Source organism: Rana temporaria, chromosome 5 (genome assembly GCF_905171775.1).
Source record: "Rana temporaria chromosome 5, aRanTem1.1, whole genome shotgun sequence".
NCBI lineage: Eukaryota > Metazoa > Chordata > Amphibia > Anura > Ranidae > Rana > Rana temporaria.
In genome coordinates, this window is record NC_053493.1 from 314707903 (window position 1) to 314722374 (window position 14472).

General features: G+C 50.8%; 1 protein-coding gene across 1 annotated transcript in view; it reads right to left on the reverse strand.

Moving 5' to 3' along the window:
• Positions 1–14472, reverse strand: part of PRKDC (protein kinase, DNA-activated, catalytic subunit) — a 677570-nt gene that overhangs the window by 160669 nt on the left and 502429 nt on the right. The gene's annotated exons all lie outside the window — the stretch shown is intronic.

A 14472-nucleotide genomic window follows, 5' to 3' on the forward strand; every position in this document is an offset into this window, starting at 1 on the left:
TGTTAAATTATAATTATTCCAATTACAGGAAAAAAAAAAATTGCCTCAAAACAGTACAAACTGTACTCAAATTGTGTCCGTCTGTGCAAATACTGTCACACCATTCTAATACCAGGGATATTAAAACAAATATATTTTAAAATAATAAAATGTAAAAAATGTGTATTGCAGCTCACTTAACGTGGTATTAAACACAAAACCAAAAATGTAATATGTTGCAGCTAACCAATCCTTGGATGTATTCGTTTTCTTTTTTCACATGATTATCTGGCCAGTAACACAACTCCTGTATTACAGTAAAACTATCCAAAGTAGATGCAGCGCTAATCAAAAAGTGATCGAATGCCAAATAAGGAATAAGGCATATATACAATTAATGAAAAAAAAGACAATGTGACAGAGTCCCAACAATGTTTCAGTCGATGTATGAAAAATAAACCATAAATGGTTTTCATATATAGACTGAAACATTGTTGGGACTCTGTCACAGTTTTTTTTTCATTAATTGTATTTGTAGTCAGAATCTTCACCCGTAATACGTAGTGACCCCAACCACCAAGGCCTGTGGCGTGCCTTGGCCTAGCTGGACGGTACGCCTAAAAGAGGGCATACCCTGAATATGAGAAATGAATAAATGAAGCCTATACCTAAAAAGGGGGCCGGGAGGGTGGGAAACAGGAAATGAGGCTGACGCTGGACCCGGCGGAGAAGGGAGGATAAGTACTCCCCCAGACTCCGCCTACAAACACAGGCCGGCCTCCGTCCAGCCTTTCAACTTGTAGTCAGAATCTTCACCCGTAATACGTAGTGACCCCAACCACCAAGGCCTGTGGCGTGCCTTGGCCTAGCTGGACGGTACGCCTAAAAGAGGGCAAAAGACACAAGATAGGTAATGAAGCTTTATTGAAACAGTGCATATTTAATCCAACAGGGTGGCAAATGCTCTACGAACCTCCAAGTGAGGTTCAGGGATATATCTGCTATAGCAGGAGGAACTCCAGCGACCCATGTGCTTAATGATGTATGACGGGACCCCTTGCTTGGATGCTGCGGACGCTGCCCCAATTATAAAGGAATGTCCGGAGAAGCGCCCTGGATTCAGATGCAGCTTGTCAAGAAGAATCCTGACATGCCCAATGAATTGTTTGGAGGTGATAGGATGCGTAGGAAAGGGGAGCAACGGACTATCCCGGGGTGAGCTTGAGAATGCCCTGCAGAGAGAGTCGAGCACCTCGACCGGGCACCAGCAATTGTGAGTCTGATAGTATTTCACCACGAACCCCTGGCCAATCTGCCTGGTCTTGTTGTTGGGGAGCTGTAACTCGTAATGCTCGGGAAACCTGGCCAGACTCCCTCTGAGCAAAACTGGAGCATGGCAGCTGGCTCTGGACACCTCCCCGGGACGGAGGAACCCAAAGAAACTGAGGTGGATGGCAGCTTTAAGGACCAAACTGGGACCCATACCAAAAGGGGAAGTGGACAGAATATCCGACAGGTCTCGGAAAATCTGCCCGGTGATGGGTTGACGGGATAACCGTGAGGACCCCTGGGTTCTCTGGATACCCCTCAGCACGGCTTTTAGAGGGTGAGCAGCAAAAATGGACGGCCTGTCCGGCACTTGTAGGGACCCGAAATGCTGAACCCCTGCCAAATATGTCTTGATGGTTCTGGCCGATAAGGTTAGCTCACTATGGCAATAAGCAGAGAAAGACATGAAGTATGAAGAATCTGTGGGACCCTCACACGGAAACAGAGACATGAATCTGAGAAAAACCCTCCAACCCGTGGTGTATGCCTTCAGCGTGTTCCTGGACAACGACCTGTTGGCCAGCTCGACCGCCTGAGACCGGAAAAAACGTAATCCATGACCAACAGTGCAAAGGGGGGAATTGGCTGGCCCGTCCGATCCGCTGCCGGATGCTGAAAGAAAAAGTGTGGCATGTTGAGACGAGATAAGGCATCTGCTGCACCGTTCTGATCTCCCCTAATAAATTCCCCCTGGAAGTGAAATCTATACGACAAGCCCAGCCAAGTCAGCTTGCGCATGAATGACATGATCAAAAGGGACCCTGACCTGCCTTTATTGATAATTCTGGCTGTAGCCAAATTATCCGTAAAGAATATGACTGAATTGCCTGCCCAGCCAGGGCCCCAAGTGACTGCCGCCGCCAGGATCGGGTAAATCTCAAACAATGCAGAAGTGAGAGCAAACTTTGGCAGATGGGACACCTCTGGGGGCCATCGACTAGCTAACCATTCCTGACCAAAGATGGCGGAAAACCCGACCGAAGCGGCAGCATCTGAAAAAACTCGAGGGGAATTCTCTGAAGGATGCGGGATGAACATGGAGATACCATTCCAGCGACAGAGGAACTGATCCCACATGATCAAATCGGCTTGGGCATCCAATGGCAACCTGACCAGGGAGTCCGAATCCTGACCCTGGGGAAGCACAGCCAGTAATCTGGACACAAACGCCCTGCCCTGAGGAATGATCCTCATGGCATGGTTAAGCATCCCCAATAGAGACTGCAAGTCCCTTTTTGAACATACCGGGGAACGGACAAACTGATGGATGACCTGACGAATCCTGGCCAGCTTCTCCAAGGGCAGGCTAGCGACCATAAGATCAGAGTCCAGCGTGATCCCCAAGAAGGTGATGACCTTGGCTGGGCCCTCCATTTTATGAGCTGCTAGCGGGACGTCTAAACCTGAAAATAACCCGTAAGTACCTGCAGATCCCTGGGTGTGCGCCCAGGGTCTTCCAACAACAGGAAGTCGTCAAGGTAGTGAATGACCCTTTGACAACTACCGTAGTCCTCCAGGATCCAATGCAACGCCCGGGCAAAGGTGTCAAACAAAAACGGACTGCTTTTTGAACCAAATGTTAATTTAGTAGCGAAAAAATACTGCCCTCGCCATTTGATACCATGCCACTGCCAGAGGGCCGGACTAATGGGAAGTAGTTTGAAGGAGTCAGTGATGTCCGCTTTGGAAAGCCAAGCACCCCTACCCAACTGTAGGATGTGTTGGATAGCCAAGTCAACAGATGCATATTTTAGTGAAAATTCCTCGGAGGGGATGAGTGAATTGAGGCTAGGCATATGAGAGGAATGAGGCGCAGACAAATCGTAAATTAAACGGAATTTATTAGAAAATTTGCCGGAGACCACCCCGATGGGGCTCACCCTCCACATGGAAAAGGGGGATGACGAAAAGGGGCCGATGAGGAACCCCTTGGCCAGCTCTGCTAGAAGCAACTCGTCGACAATCACTGGGTTGTTCTCTGCAGACCTTAAATTATTACACTCGAAAGTCTCTGTCGGCAGGGTGATGAGGCCAGTATGAAACCCTGCAGAAAACCCTTCCAGCAAAAATTGGGGTGGGCCCTAAAGCAGTTAGCGCAAACATGCAACAACCTACACTGGTTGAAGTTGCAACCTGCATAATTGTAATTGTTACACAGCTGCGCTTTCCCAAGGTATCGTATGGGTCTACCCAATTTGTCCACCTGCCCCAGGGTTCCAGCAGACCCCCCTGCCACCTGCCTGGAGGGCCCTACCTGACTAGAGGCTTCCACATTGGAGCACCAGGCCGTGGTATGAGCCGAGGACTGGCAGCTGGTACATACCGGGGACTTTTGACCAGCAAAATGTCTGCAAAATAGCTCCATGACAATGGCCCCCCACCATGACACCACCTGGAACTGAGCCCAGGTGGCTGCCACCTTAGCCGCAAAGGATCGGTGGTAATCATAAAAAATTGTGCCAGCGTATTTATGGGCCAGATCCACAACCTTATGAAGGTAAAGGTCCAATTCCTCCCTTCTACCTGGGCTAACAGAACAGATGATATCCCTAAAAATACCAAAAGCCAGCACAAATTCCGGTAAGCTGAGTTTTCGACTCAGCCTGGGGTCTTTGGTCTTCAGAACCACAGATACTTCCCCACAAGTAAAAGATTTATTCTCTGACACATCCTGAGCCGCTATGAGCAGGGAGGCCAAGTTAACATCTTTCCCCTCCAAGATGTCCTTTTTGATGTTGGCCGGGATGAAATGGGCTGGAGATACCACAGGTGGGGCAGCCAACGGAGATGGTACCGCTGAAGGGAAAGTAGTGACATTACCTGCAGCTGGGCTTGGGAGCGCTAGCGCTGGGGATGCTGAATCCACCACGATAGTGGCTGGCATTACTGTATTAGCCAAGGCCCGGGCCTCCATCACCTCCATCCTTTCCTGCAACTGGACCATGGAGGTAGCCAGCGTGTTTAGCAGCGCATGGACCTGTACTAATGCATTGTGCACCGTCGCATGCTCAGCGCTGGTGGCGGGAGATGATTGTGACAGGGGTGGGAAACATAGCCTAAACAGTTCTGCTTTCCTAGCCGAAGAGGGGAAAGAAATGCCTTTGCGGCGGAGTTCAGCCATGAGTCTGGGCACGGTCCAACTTCTCAAGGATGGTGAATTTCCGAGCTCCCAACCCCCCGCGTGGCGGTGTAGGCGGGACGAACGAGAAGTCCTCGCTATCAGCCACTTGTGACATACCGAAATCTAAAGAGACAAACTACAAAGAATAACATAAAAGCCCTCGCCCCTCAACCAGCCCGAAATGCGTGACTGCCTAGGTGGCCGGAAATAGCGCGTGACCTACCAAGCGGGACCCCGACCCAAAATGATGAAATGAAATGAGTGAGCCCGAGCGACCTGCAGCGCGACAACAAGAAATTAAAAACGAACACTCAGGGCTACAATACCCACAGGAGCGTGGTGGGTATGTATAAATGAGAAATGATGGTGCCATACAAGACATGAGATGTACGGCGAGAAGATTGTGGTCCAACAATCAATTAATGAACCTCAGCCTGTACGGAACTGTAGACGTGACAGAACCAGAAAGCAAAAAGGACCTGGTAAAACTAACTGTACCCCTAAAAGCGAGCAAATACATACCAGCTGACACCGGGAAGACACTGTAATCCACCTGAAAGAATTAATACCATATGTACCGTCGGAGAATAGAGCGCATGAAATGTATAACCAGACAAAAGAAATGAAAATGTGGTAAAGACGTGAAATTGCCGCCCTAATGCAACCGCATCCCCCCCCCCCCCACCCGAAATGCCCAGTGAGGCGGCAACTGCCCTCCTGACATGATTGAAGCAAACGCATGACTGATCGATCAATGAAAAACCGCACGTCCGACACACTGAAGACGACCGACCTATCAGTGAAAGTCGCATGACAATTTTACCATTGACAGATCGCATGAGATTTCCCGAACCTGACTTATGACACGTACTGACGACATGTCGCATGACAATCCCTGAAGACCAATAGTATGACGATCTGCCAAGCCAAAACGCAAGACCGTCCTGACCAGACAAATCGCATGGTAGTTTGCTCACGGCAACCGTGCAGTTACCCCCCCCATCGCATGACCGTTTCGTCAGAAAAAATCGCATGACCGTTTCATCAGACAAAATCGCATGACCGTTTCATCAGACAAAATCGCATGACCGTTTCATCAGACAAAATCGCATGACTGTTTCATCAGACAAAATCGCATGACCGTTTCATCAGACAAAACGCATGATCGATACATCAGATGCACTGCACGGCAACCGTGCAGTTACCCCCCCCCATCGCATGACCGTTTCGTCAGAAAAAATCGCATGACCGTTTCATCAGACAAAATCGCATGACCGTTTCATCAGACAAAATCGCATGACCGTTTCATCAGACAAAATCGCATGACTGTTTCATCAGACAAAATCGCATGACCGTTTTATCAGACAAATCGCATGACCGTTTTATCCGACAAATCGCATGACTGTTTTAACCAAGAAAAGCATGACTGTTAATCAAGACAAACGCATGACCATTTATCAAAGGCAAATCGCATGGCTGTTACAAAGATAATCGCATGGTCGTGCCAAGATGCCCATGATGAATTCCCCCACAACTGATCGTGACAGATTTACCCCCCCCCCCTCCCAAGACTGGCAAATCTGCATGGAAGATTAACATGATGACACAGGGTGGTCAGTAGTTTACATGGACGGGACACCAATGATAAGCCAGACGAAACACAGATGGGACATAAACATGCATGAACTCCTGGGGTATGGTAGATACCAGGAACCCCCCCCCCCCCTGGCCTCTAGCACCTCCGGCCAGATCTGGCGACATGAGTGATACCCCCCCCCCCTTTTGTGTTGTCCCCTGTGAGGCTCCCGAGGGTTTCCCCTGTGGATGCTGAAATGAGCGCTGACAGCCTAATAGCCCGGCCCCCCCGCTGCCACGAGGCGAACCTGCGGCCGAATGTAAGCAGGGGACGCCAGTCCCAATGCTGGTCGCGGGCCCCCCCCCCCAGGATACCTGAAAGCCCTCGTGGCCTGGAGACGCACTGGAGCCGCGATCTCAGCTCCCTCCACGCTAGTCGGCGCACAGAAATGACATCGGCGGTCGCGGCGGAAGTGACGCACATCAACAGGAAATGAGGCCGACGCTGGACCCGGCGGAGAAGGGAGGATAAGTACTCCCCCAGACTCCGCCTACAAACACAGGCCGGCCTCCGTCCAGCCTTTCAACATATGCCTCATTCCTTATTTGGCATTCGATCACTTTTTGATTAGCGCTGCATCTACTTTGGATAATTTTGTTGTTTTAAGTTTGATACTGGACTTTAAGGTGCTGGCAGCTTTTCTCATTCAATATCTTGCATATTTTTTTTACATATTACTGTATTTTTCTATCGCAGCTTCAGACCTCGGGCTTTGTTTTCTATATTTACTCCTGTATTACAGTGCCCCCCCATCTGGATGAAGGAGCACGGGGGGGGGGGGAACCTTTGGACAGCAGCATTTTCAGTCAGCGGGGAGTGTTAGTTGTACTAGCAGATTTAGATATACTAACAAATTTAAGCCAAACTCCAACTCATACTAGGGCTGGGGAAAAATCGATTTAAATCGTGAATCGAGTTGCGAGGTCAAAAAGATTCAGATTTTGACTAAATCGATTTTTTTTTCCATAGGACCGGCGCTCTGCAGACTAGGCCGAAGCCGCGGCCTCGCAGCCTTTTCCCAAGATCGCGGCGAGTTGCGGGCAGGATTTTTTAGGTGTTGGCCATGGCTTCGGCCTAGTCCGTGGCCTTTTACCAAGATTGCGGCGGACTAGGCCGAAGCCACGGCCTTGCCTAAAAACTCCTGCCCTATTTGAATCGTGAATCTATTTTTTTTTAAATCTGCAGATTTTTTTTGGGGCCAAAATCACCTAGCTCTAACTCATACCACAGTTACACAAGCAGTTACAGCAACTGTTTTTTGTTTTCTTGGGTAAAGGTAAAGGTTAGACATAAATAAAAGCTGATCATTTTAAGCACCCCTGTTAGTGTTCAATGTATTATCTCAACACCCAAACTCGCATTAATTTTAGGAGAATTTGTTCTGTTAAAAAAACAACAGACTTAACGGCTGGATCACCAGGTGAAGTTAAAGAAAAGAAAGTCTAAAAAAGATAACTAGTGTAACTACCACATCTAAGAATTGGTAAGCTACAATATAGTAACAATAGTTTGCTTTGGGCTTTAACCACTTGCCGCCCAGCCTAAACAAAATGACGGCTTCTTGTTGATCAAGGTGGACGTCATATGACAATCCTACCGGATCACATGGCAGCACAGTGGCACAATCTGTCACCGGATGCGTCCACCAGACATCCGATGACTGATCAGTGTACCGGCTCACTGCCAATACCATGCGACAGCTGTGACGAATCACAACAGGTAACATAACAGTTGTAAACAATGGATGGCTTCCTTTCATGCTATCTATTGTATACAATTGTGTTGCTAGCTGTGATTGGTCAGTGTGATCACATGGTACAGACAGGGCCAATCACAACCCATTTGTACCATGCGAGTAGCTCAGGCCAGAAAATATATTTTTTTCCCATACATTCCAGCTTTTCATCATCATACTTGGCTGTAAAATCCTTTTCTTTGAGTACATTATGGGACACAAAGTTGGGCTAATATTAGGGTTGTCCGGATACCCCTTTTTTAGGACTGAGTACGAGTACCGATACTTTTTTTCAAGTAGTCGCCGATACCGAATACCGATACTTTTTTTTAAATGTGTCCCCAAATGCAGCCATGTCCCCCCACAAATGCAGCCATGTCTCCCCATATCCAGCAATACCCCCCGTATGCAGCAATGTCCCCCGTATGCAGCAATGTCCCCCGTATGTAGCAATGTCCCCCGTATGCAGCAATGTCCCCCGTATCCAGCAATGTCCCCCGTATCCAGTAATGTCCCCCGTATCCAGCAATGTCCCCCGTATCCAGTAATGTCCCCCATATCCAGCAAGGTCTCCCGTATCCAGCCATGTCCTGTCCCCCTTACCTTCATCGCGCCGCATCCCCGCTGCCGCCGACTGCTTAATACGGGCAGGGAACATTACAGCTTTGAATAGCTGTAATGATTGGCGCCGCGCTGCGTATAGACACTCCCCCTTGCTCGGGATTGGACAGTTCACCTGAGCAAGGGGGAGTGTCTATACGCGGCGGGGCGGGAAAGACTACAGCTATTCAAATGAATGCTGTAATGTTCCCCGCCCGTATTAACCAAGCGGGGATGCGGCGGGATGCGCTGTAGCAGCGTGTTGCGTCGGCGGCGGCGGGGGGGGGGGCGGGGGGGGGCAGTATTCTATTTTGGTATTAGGTGTCAAAGGTCTTTAGACAGGAAGTGATCCCCTATATAACCCCCTCCCATACAAGAAGTACTTCAGTTTTGAAGCAAGCACTAAATCCTCAAAAGGGGAGGGATCTCTGTGTCCCATGATGTACTCAAAATAAAAGGATTTTACAGGTAAGTATGGCAAAAAAAAATAGGATTTTTGTACTCACCGTAAAATCCATTTCTCTGAATTCATGGACGGACACAGCAGCCTTTGACCTTAGGGTTATATCAGCTTCCTTCCAGGAGAGTTAGGCAGAAAAAAAGCACTTTAACTGTTAACAACACTTTCCTCAGTGCAGCTCCTCCCAGGGGGCGTGGTTCCCCGGGGATTAACCCACACCCTGCTCTAGCAGCTCCAGTTCATAACAAGCAGTACAAACAAAAAGGAGGGGTGGGTGCTGTGTCCGTCCATGAACTCAGAGAAATGGATTTTACGGTGAGTACAAAAATACTATTTTCTCTTCCGTTCATGGACGGACACAGCAGCCTTTGACCTTAGGGACGTCCCCAAGCAGTGTCAAAAAGTTCGAGGGGTGGGAAAACAACACAGCAAACCAGGTTACACCCCAAACAAAACCGGAGTTACTCAACGGAGGAACTCCAACCTTAAATTGCCGCCTGTAACACCTTGCGGCTGAAGGAGGCATCAGAAGATGCACTCACATCCACCTTGTAAAACTTTGAAAAAATGGGGACCGACGACCAGGTCGCTGTCTTACACATCTGTAACACAGAGGCTTGATGCCGGAAAGCCCAAGAGGCACTGATCGCCCTGGTCGACTGCGCCGTAACCTAAAAGGGAGACGCCCGCCCCATCAGGGCATAGGTCTGAAGCACAACCTGTCGGATCCACCTAGGAATGGTGGCCGACGAGACTGTCAGACCTCTTTTAGGACCAGACACGGACACAAACAGTGAGTCCCACTCCCGGAACGGAGCCGTAGCAGACAACTACACTCGAAGAGCCCGAACCACATCCAGGAAATGTAAAGTGGTCTCCTTTGGGTTCCCCGGCCGAGGACACAAGGATGGAAGAACAATGTCCATATCAATGTGAAAAGCTGAAACGACCTTTGGGAGAAAAGACGGATGATGCCGCAGCACCACCTTATCCCTATGGATGACCAAGTAGGGAGCCTTGCAAGACAAGGCCGCCAGCTCAGATACTCGTCTGATCGTGGTAATTGCTACCAGAAAAAAACACCTTTTGTGACAAAGTCAACAAAGGAATCTTCCGAATGTCCTCAAAGGGAGCATCCTGAAGCACTGAAAGGACTAAATCCAAGTCCCATGGGGGTAGTGGATGGCGCACCGGAGGGGCCACATGCCGGACCTCCTGTACAAACGTACGCACCAAGGAGTGCGATGCCAAGGGTCGCTGAAAGTAAACAGCCAGAGCCAAAATCTGACTCTTAACCGCACTTAAGGCGAGAGCCTGATCCACTCCCCGCTGTAAAAACAGCAGAATCCTGGACAACACGTATGTACGAGGGTGCCATTTCATCTCCTCACACATAGAGATGTAGGCCTACCACGTACCATGGTAAATCCTACGTGAGGTAGACTTCCGTGCACGCAGCATGGTAGAGACCACCGAGCCAGACAGGTCTCGGTCCTTCAGTACCTGGCTCTCAACGGCCACGCTGTTAAAGCCAGTGACTGTAAAGCAGGGTGGAAGACCGGACCCTGCGACAGAAGATCTTCCCTCAGGGGTAGACGCCAGGGGGCGTCTGCCACCAGACGCACCAGGTCAGCGTACCAGGAGCGGCGCGGTCAATATGGGGCGATCAGGATTGTTGGAATCCCTTCGGTTTCCACTCTGCGCAGTAGGCGAGGAAGAAGCTTCGGAGGAGGTAAGGCGTAAATCAGGCGATAGTGACCCCAAGGCGCCACCAACGCGTCCGCCCACAGGTCCTTTGAGCTGGCCATGAACCGTGGCACCTTCCAATCGAGACGGGACGCTAGAAGGACCACGTCTGGAGCGCCCCACTTTGGGCACAGACTTTGAAACACCTCCGGGTGGAGTGACCACACTCCTTGGTCTAGCGTTTTGGCGACTTAGGAAGTCGGCTTGCCAATTCTGTACCCCCGGAATGCACACGGCCGATAGAGCCGGAACGGACCTTTTGGCCCACCGAAGGATGTGCGCGACCTCTGTCGCTGCAGCTGAACTCCGTGTGCCCCCCTGATGGTTGACGTACGCCACAGCCGTGGCGTTGTCGGACTGGATCCTGATCGGTCGGCCCCGCAGATCCAGGGACCACCTGGCAAGGCACAGCTGGATTGCTCGGAGCTCCAGTATATTGATTGGCAGGCGGGACTAATCCTGAGTCCAGCGCCCCTGTGCCTCCAAACGCCCCCCAACCGGAGGGGGAGAGGCTGGCATCCGTCGTGACCACAGTCCAGTGGCAAGGTAGAAATGACTTCCCGGTCCGAAGCACCAGAGTCGTCAGCCACCACACCAGGGAAGACTTGACCAGTTGACTCAACTGAATCTGGTAATCCAGAGAAGACGGGAGCTTGTCTCAACGTGACAGAATTTCCTTCTGTAGTTCCCTGGTGTGGAATTGGGCATAAGGAACTGCCTCAAAAGAGGCCACCATCAGACCCAGAACCGTCATGCAGAATCGAAGAGACGACCACTTCTGGGTCAACAGCTGCTGCACCGCAGAATGCAGTGTGCAGAGTTTCTCCGATGGGAGAAAAACTCACGCCTCCGCGGAATCAAGGACTAGCCCTAGGTATTCCCGACGCAGAGACGGAACCAACACTGACTTCTGGATATTCAGAAGCCAGCCGAACTCTTGGAGAGTCTGACACGTGATAGACACGTCCTCTTCTAATTCAGAGCCAGAGGAAGCTCTCAGGAGAAGGTCGTCCAGATATCCTACGATAGCGATCCCTCGCTGTCTCAGCAGGGCCAGTATCGGGGGGAGCACCTTGGTGAAAACCTGTGGTGCCGAGGCCAGGCCGAACAGGAGGGTCACAAATTGAAAGTGGTCCTCCCTGATCGCAAAGCGCAGAAATCTCTGGTGCTTTGTGCATATGGGAACATGCAGGTATGCGTCCATGATATCTGAGGACACCATGAAGTCCCCCCGATGGAGCGCAGCTATCACCGAGCAAATTGACTCCATCCTGAATGTTTGCACTTTGACAAAAGTCCTCAAGAGGTCCAGGATTGGGCGGACCCCTTCCTACCTGGGGACTACAAACAGATTGGAGTAAAACCCCTGAAACCGTTCCATCGAGGGAACTGGCACAATCACTCCCCTGACCAGAAGATGGACAGCCCCTGACAGAGCCTGCCGGCGAACCGGAGGAAGCCAGAGGTTGGAGTGAAAAATTCAGTTTGGTGGACAAGTGAGAAACTATCTTGTACCTCGAGGAAACTACTTCGCAAACCCAACGGTCGGAGAGGAGAGACATCCACCGAGCCATGAATTCACAAAGCCGGTCCCCCACCCAAGACACGGGCGGGGGCAGACCTGCAGACAGAAGCAGGTTTGTCCGCAGACTTGTTGGGCTTGCGGTACCAGGTGCGCCACTGTCTTAGCACCTTGCAAACCTTTTCTCACCGCACTGGGCGGGCGAAAAAAAAACCGCTTGGTAAAGGAGGGCCCTTGCTTATGGCGAGGCTCCTAGCCCTTCCCAGACCGTGGGAGCAGTGTGCTCTTACCACCCGTGGCATCCTTAATGATGCCATTCAGGGATGCCCCAAAAGATCGTTCACCCTTAAAGGGTAAATCCACCAAGGCCTCCTTTGAAGACTGGTCTGCAGACCAGCATATCAGCCACACAAGGCGGCGCAGTACCACCGCATAGGCGGAAGCCCTGGAAAGCAAGAGCGGAACCAGGACCGACTCACAGACAAATTTCAGACCCTGAACCAATTGTTCAGCCATGTCCTTGCAGGTCTCGGAAGCACCCTGTGCCTCCAGCTCCTGCAGCAAAAGGCTATGCCCGCACAGTCAGAGTCCGTGACACCAGAGCCCCGGCCAAAACCGGTCTCACAGCCTAACCGACTACCGCGAAGATGGAGCGGGCCACAGCCTCCATACACCCATTCCCGGGGTCCTTAAAGGCAGGAGCCCCAGCCACAGGCCAATGTGGTGGGTTGATCAACCTGGACAAGGGAGGGTCCACGGATGGAGGAGAGACCCACTTTTACTAAAACGTTCCTCCACAAAGGGATAACGGGTCGCAAAGGCAAAAACTGTCTGCGGCGTATCCCATTCCTTGTACAACAAACTGTCCAAAAAAGGAACACAAGGAAACACATTTTCAGTGCGTCGCGGTTTGCGGGACCCAAAAGGGACTGGCACACCAGGTGCCCCCGCCACATCCTCAAGTACTGAGTATCATGCCCGCAGAAAAAATAGCTCCAACAATTCCAATCAGCAACCGACCCAGAAGCGGAGTCGCTCAAACTGTCCGCGTGGGTTAGGCCCGCATCATCTGACAATACAGATACCACGTCAGAGATATCCCCAGAAGCAGGCCAGGGAGGGGGGTGCTAATATACCCGCCATCTGGCCACCAGTCGATTCAATCTGGCGAGAAAAACGCCACCGACATTGCCTCAGCAGATGCGGCAGGGGGAGGGGCAGCACGGGTTAACACAGGCTTTGCTGGGGAAGAAGTACCTGTCCAGGCTCCATCATGCCCCACCGCTGTGTAACCCAAACTGCAAATCAAAAAACACCCACGGTCACCTCCCGTCCATACCACCTTACCCGAGCAAGGGTCCACTACTTACCCGTCCTGCGACCACCGGCTGGAGGTATCCCAGACAGAACCAACATCCGCATAAACGGCATGGCTGTCGGCCAGATACACTGTGACAAAGCCATAAAGACCGGTCATATGTGTGCCCTAGAACAAGATGTTCCCCGGCCGCCCCTGGAGCAATGGGGCATGTCGTGGACGACCCAAAGCTGAGCTGAGGGCCGGCACACGCTCGATGGCCGAACATAGGGGGACTACAAGAGCCAAGACCCAGCCGGTCACCCAGTCGGCAGTTAATAGAAGAATCTCAAGATCCAAAAATGCAGGAACAAAACAATAAAAAGTGAAAAAAAATCGCAAAAAAATCTCCAGAGTACAGGGACTCTAAAGTGCCTGACCTCTCCTGTCGTTGGGCAGAAAAAAACTGGAGCTGCTAGAGCAGGGTATGGGTTATACCCGGGGAACCACGCCCCCTGGGAGGAGCTGCACTGAGGAAAGTGTTGTTAACACTTAAAGTGCTTATTTTCTGCCTAACTCTCCTGGAAGGAAGCGGAGATAACCCTAAGGTCAAAGGCTGCTGTGTCCGTCCATGAACGGAAGAGAAAATCTATTTTCTTTTTCATACATCATGGGAGTTTGGCTAATATTACCTACTGGGACATCCCAGAGCAATAGCCTTGAGGGGAGGGAGACACCCTGTCAAACAATAGCCATCAGACCCTATACGGCAGACCGCAGTACACTGTGGCCGAAAGCCGAATACCCAGATTGCATATTGTCTTGCTGAAACATCTTGTTAACAAGGAGAGGGTTTATGCAAAGTTAGGGAGTAACCAATGGGAGGGAGTAATCAATGACACAGCCATATGTGCAGAGCCCTGCGTGGCAGTGCTCTCTTTGAATTGTGGCAGCAAGTAAGGGGGAGAAGATTCATGTCTCGATGTCACACATTGGGGGGGGGGGGGGGGGATCAGGGGGAGAGGGGTCTGATGATAAAAATGTTAA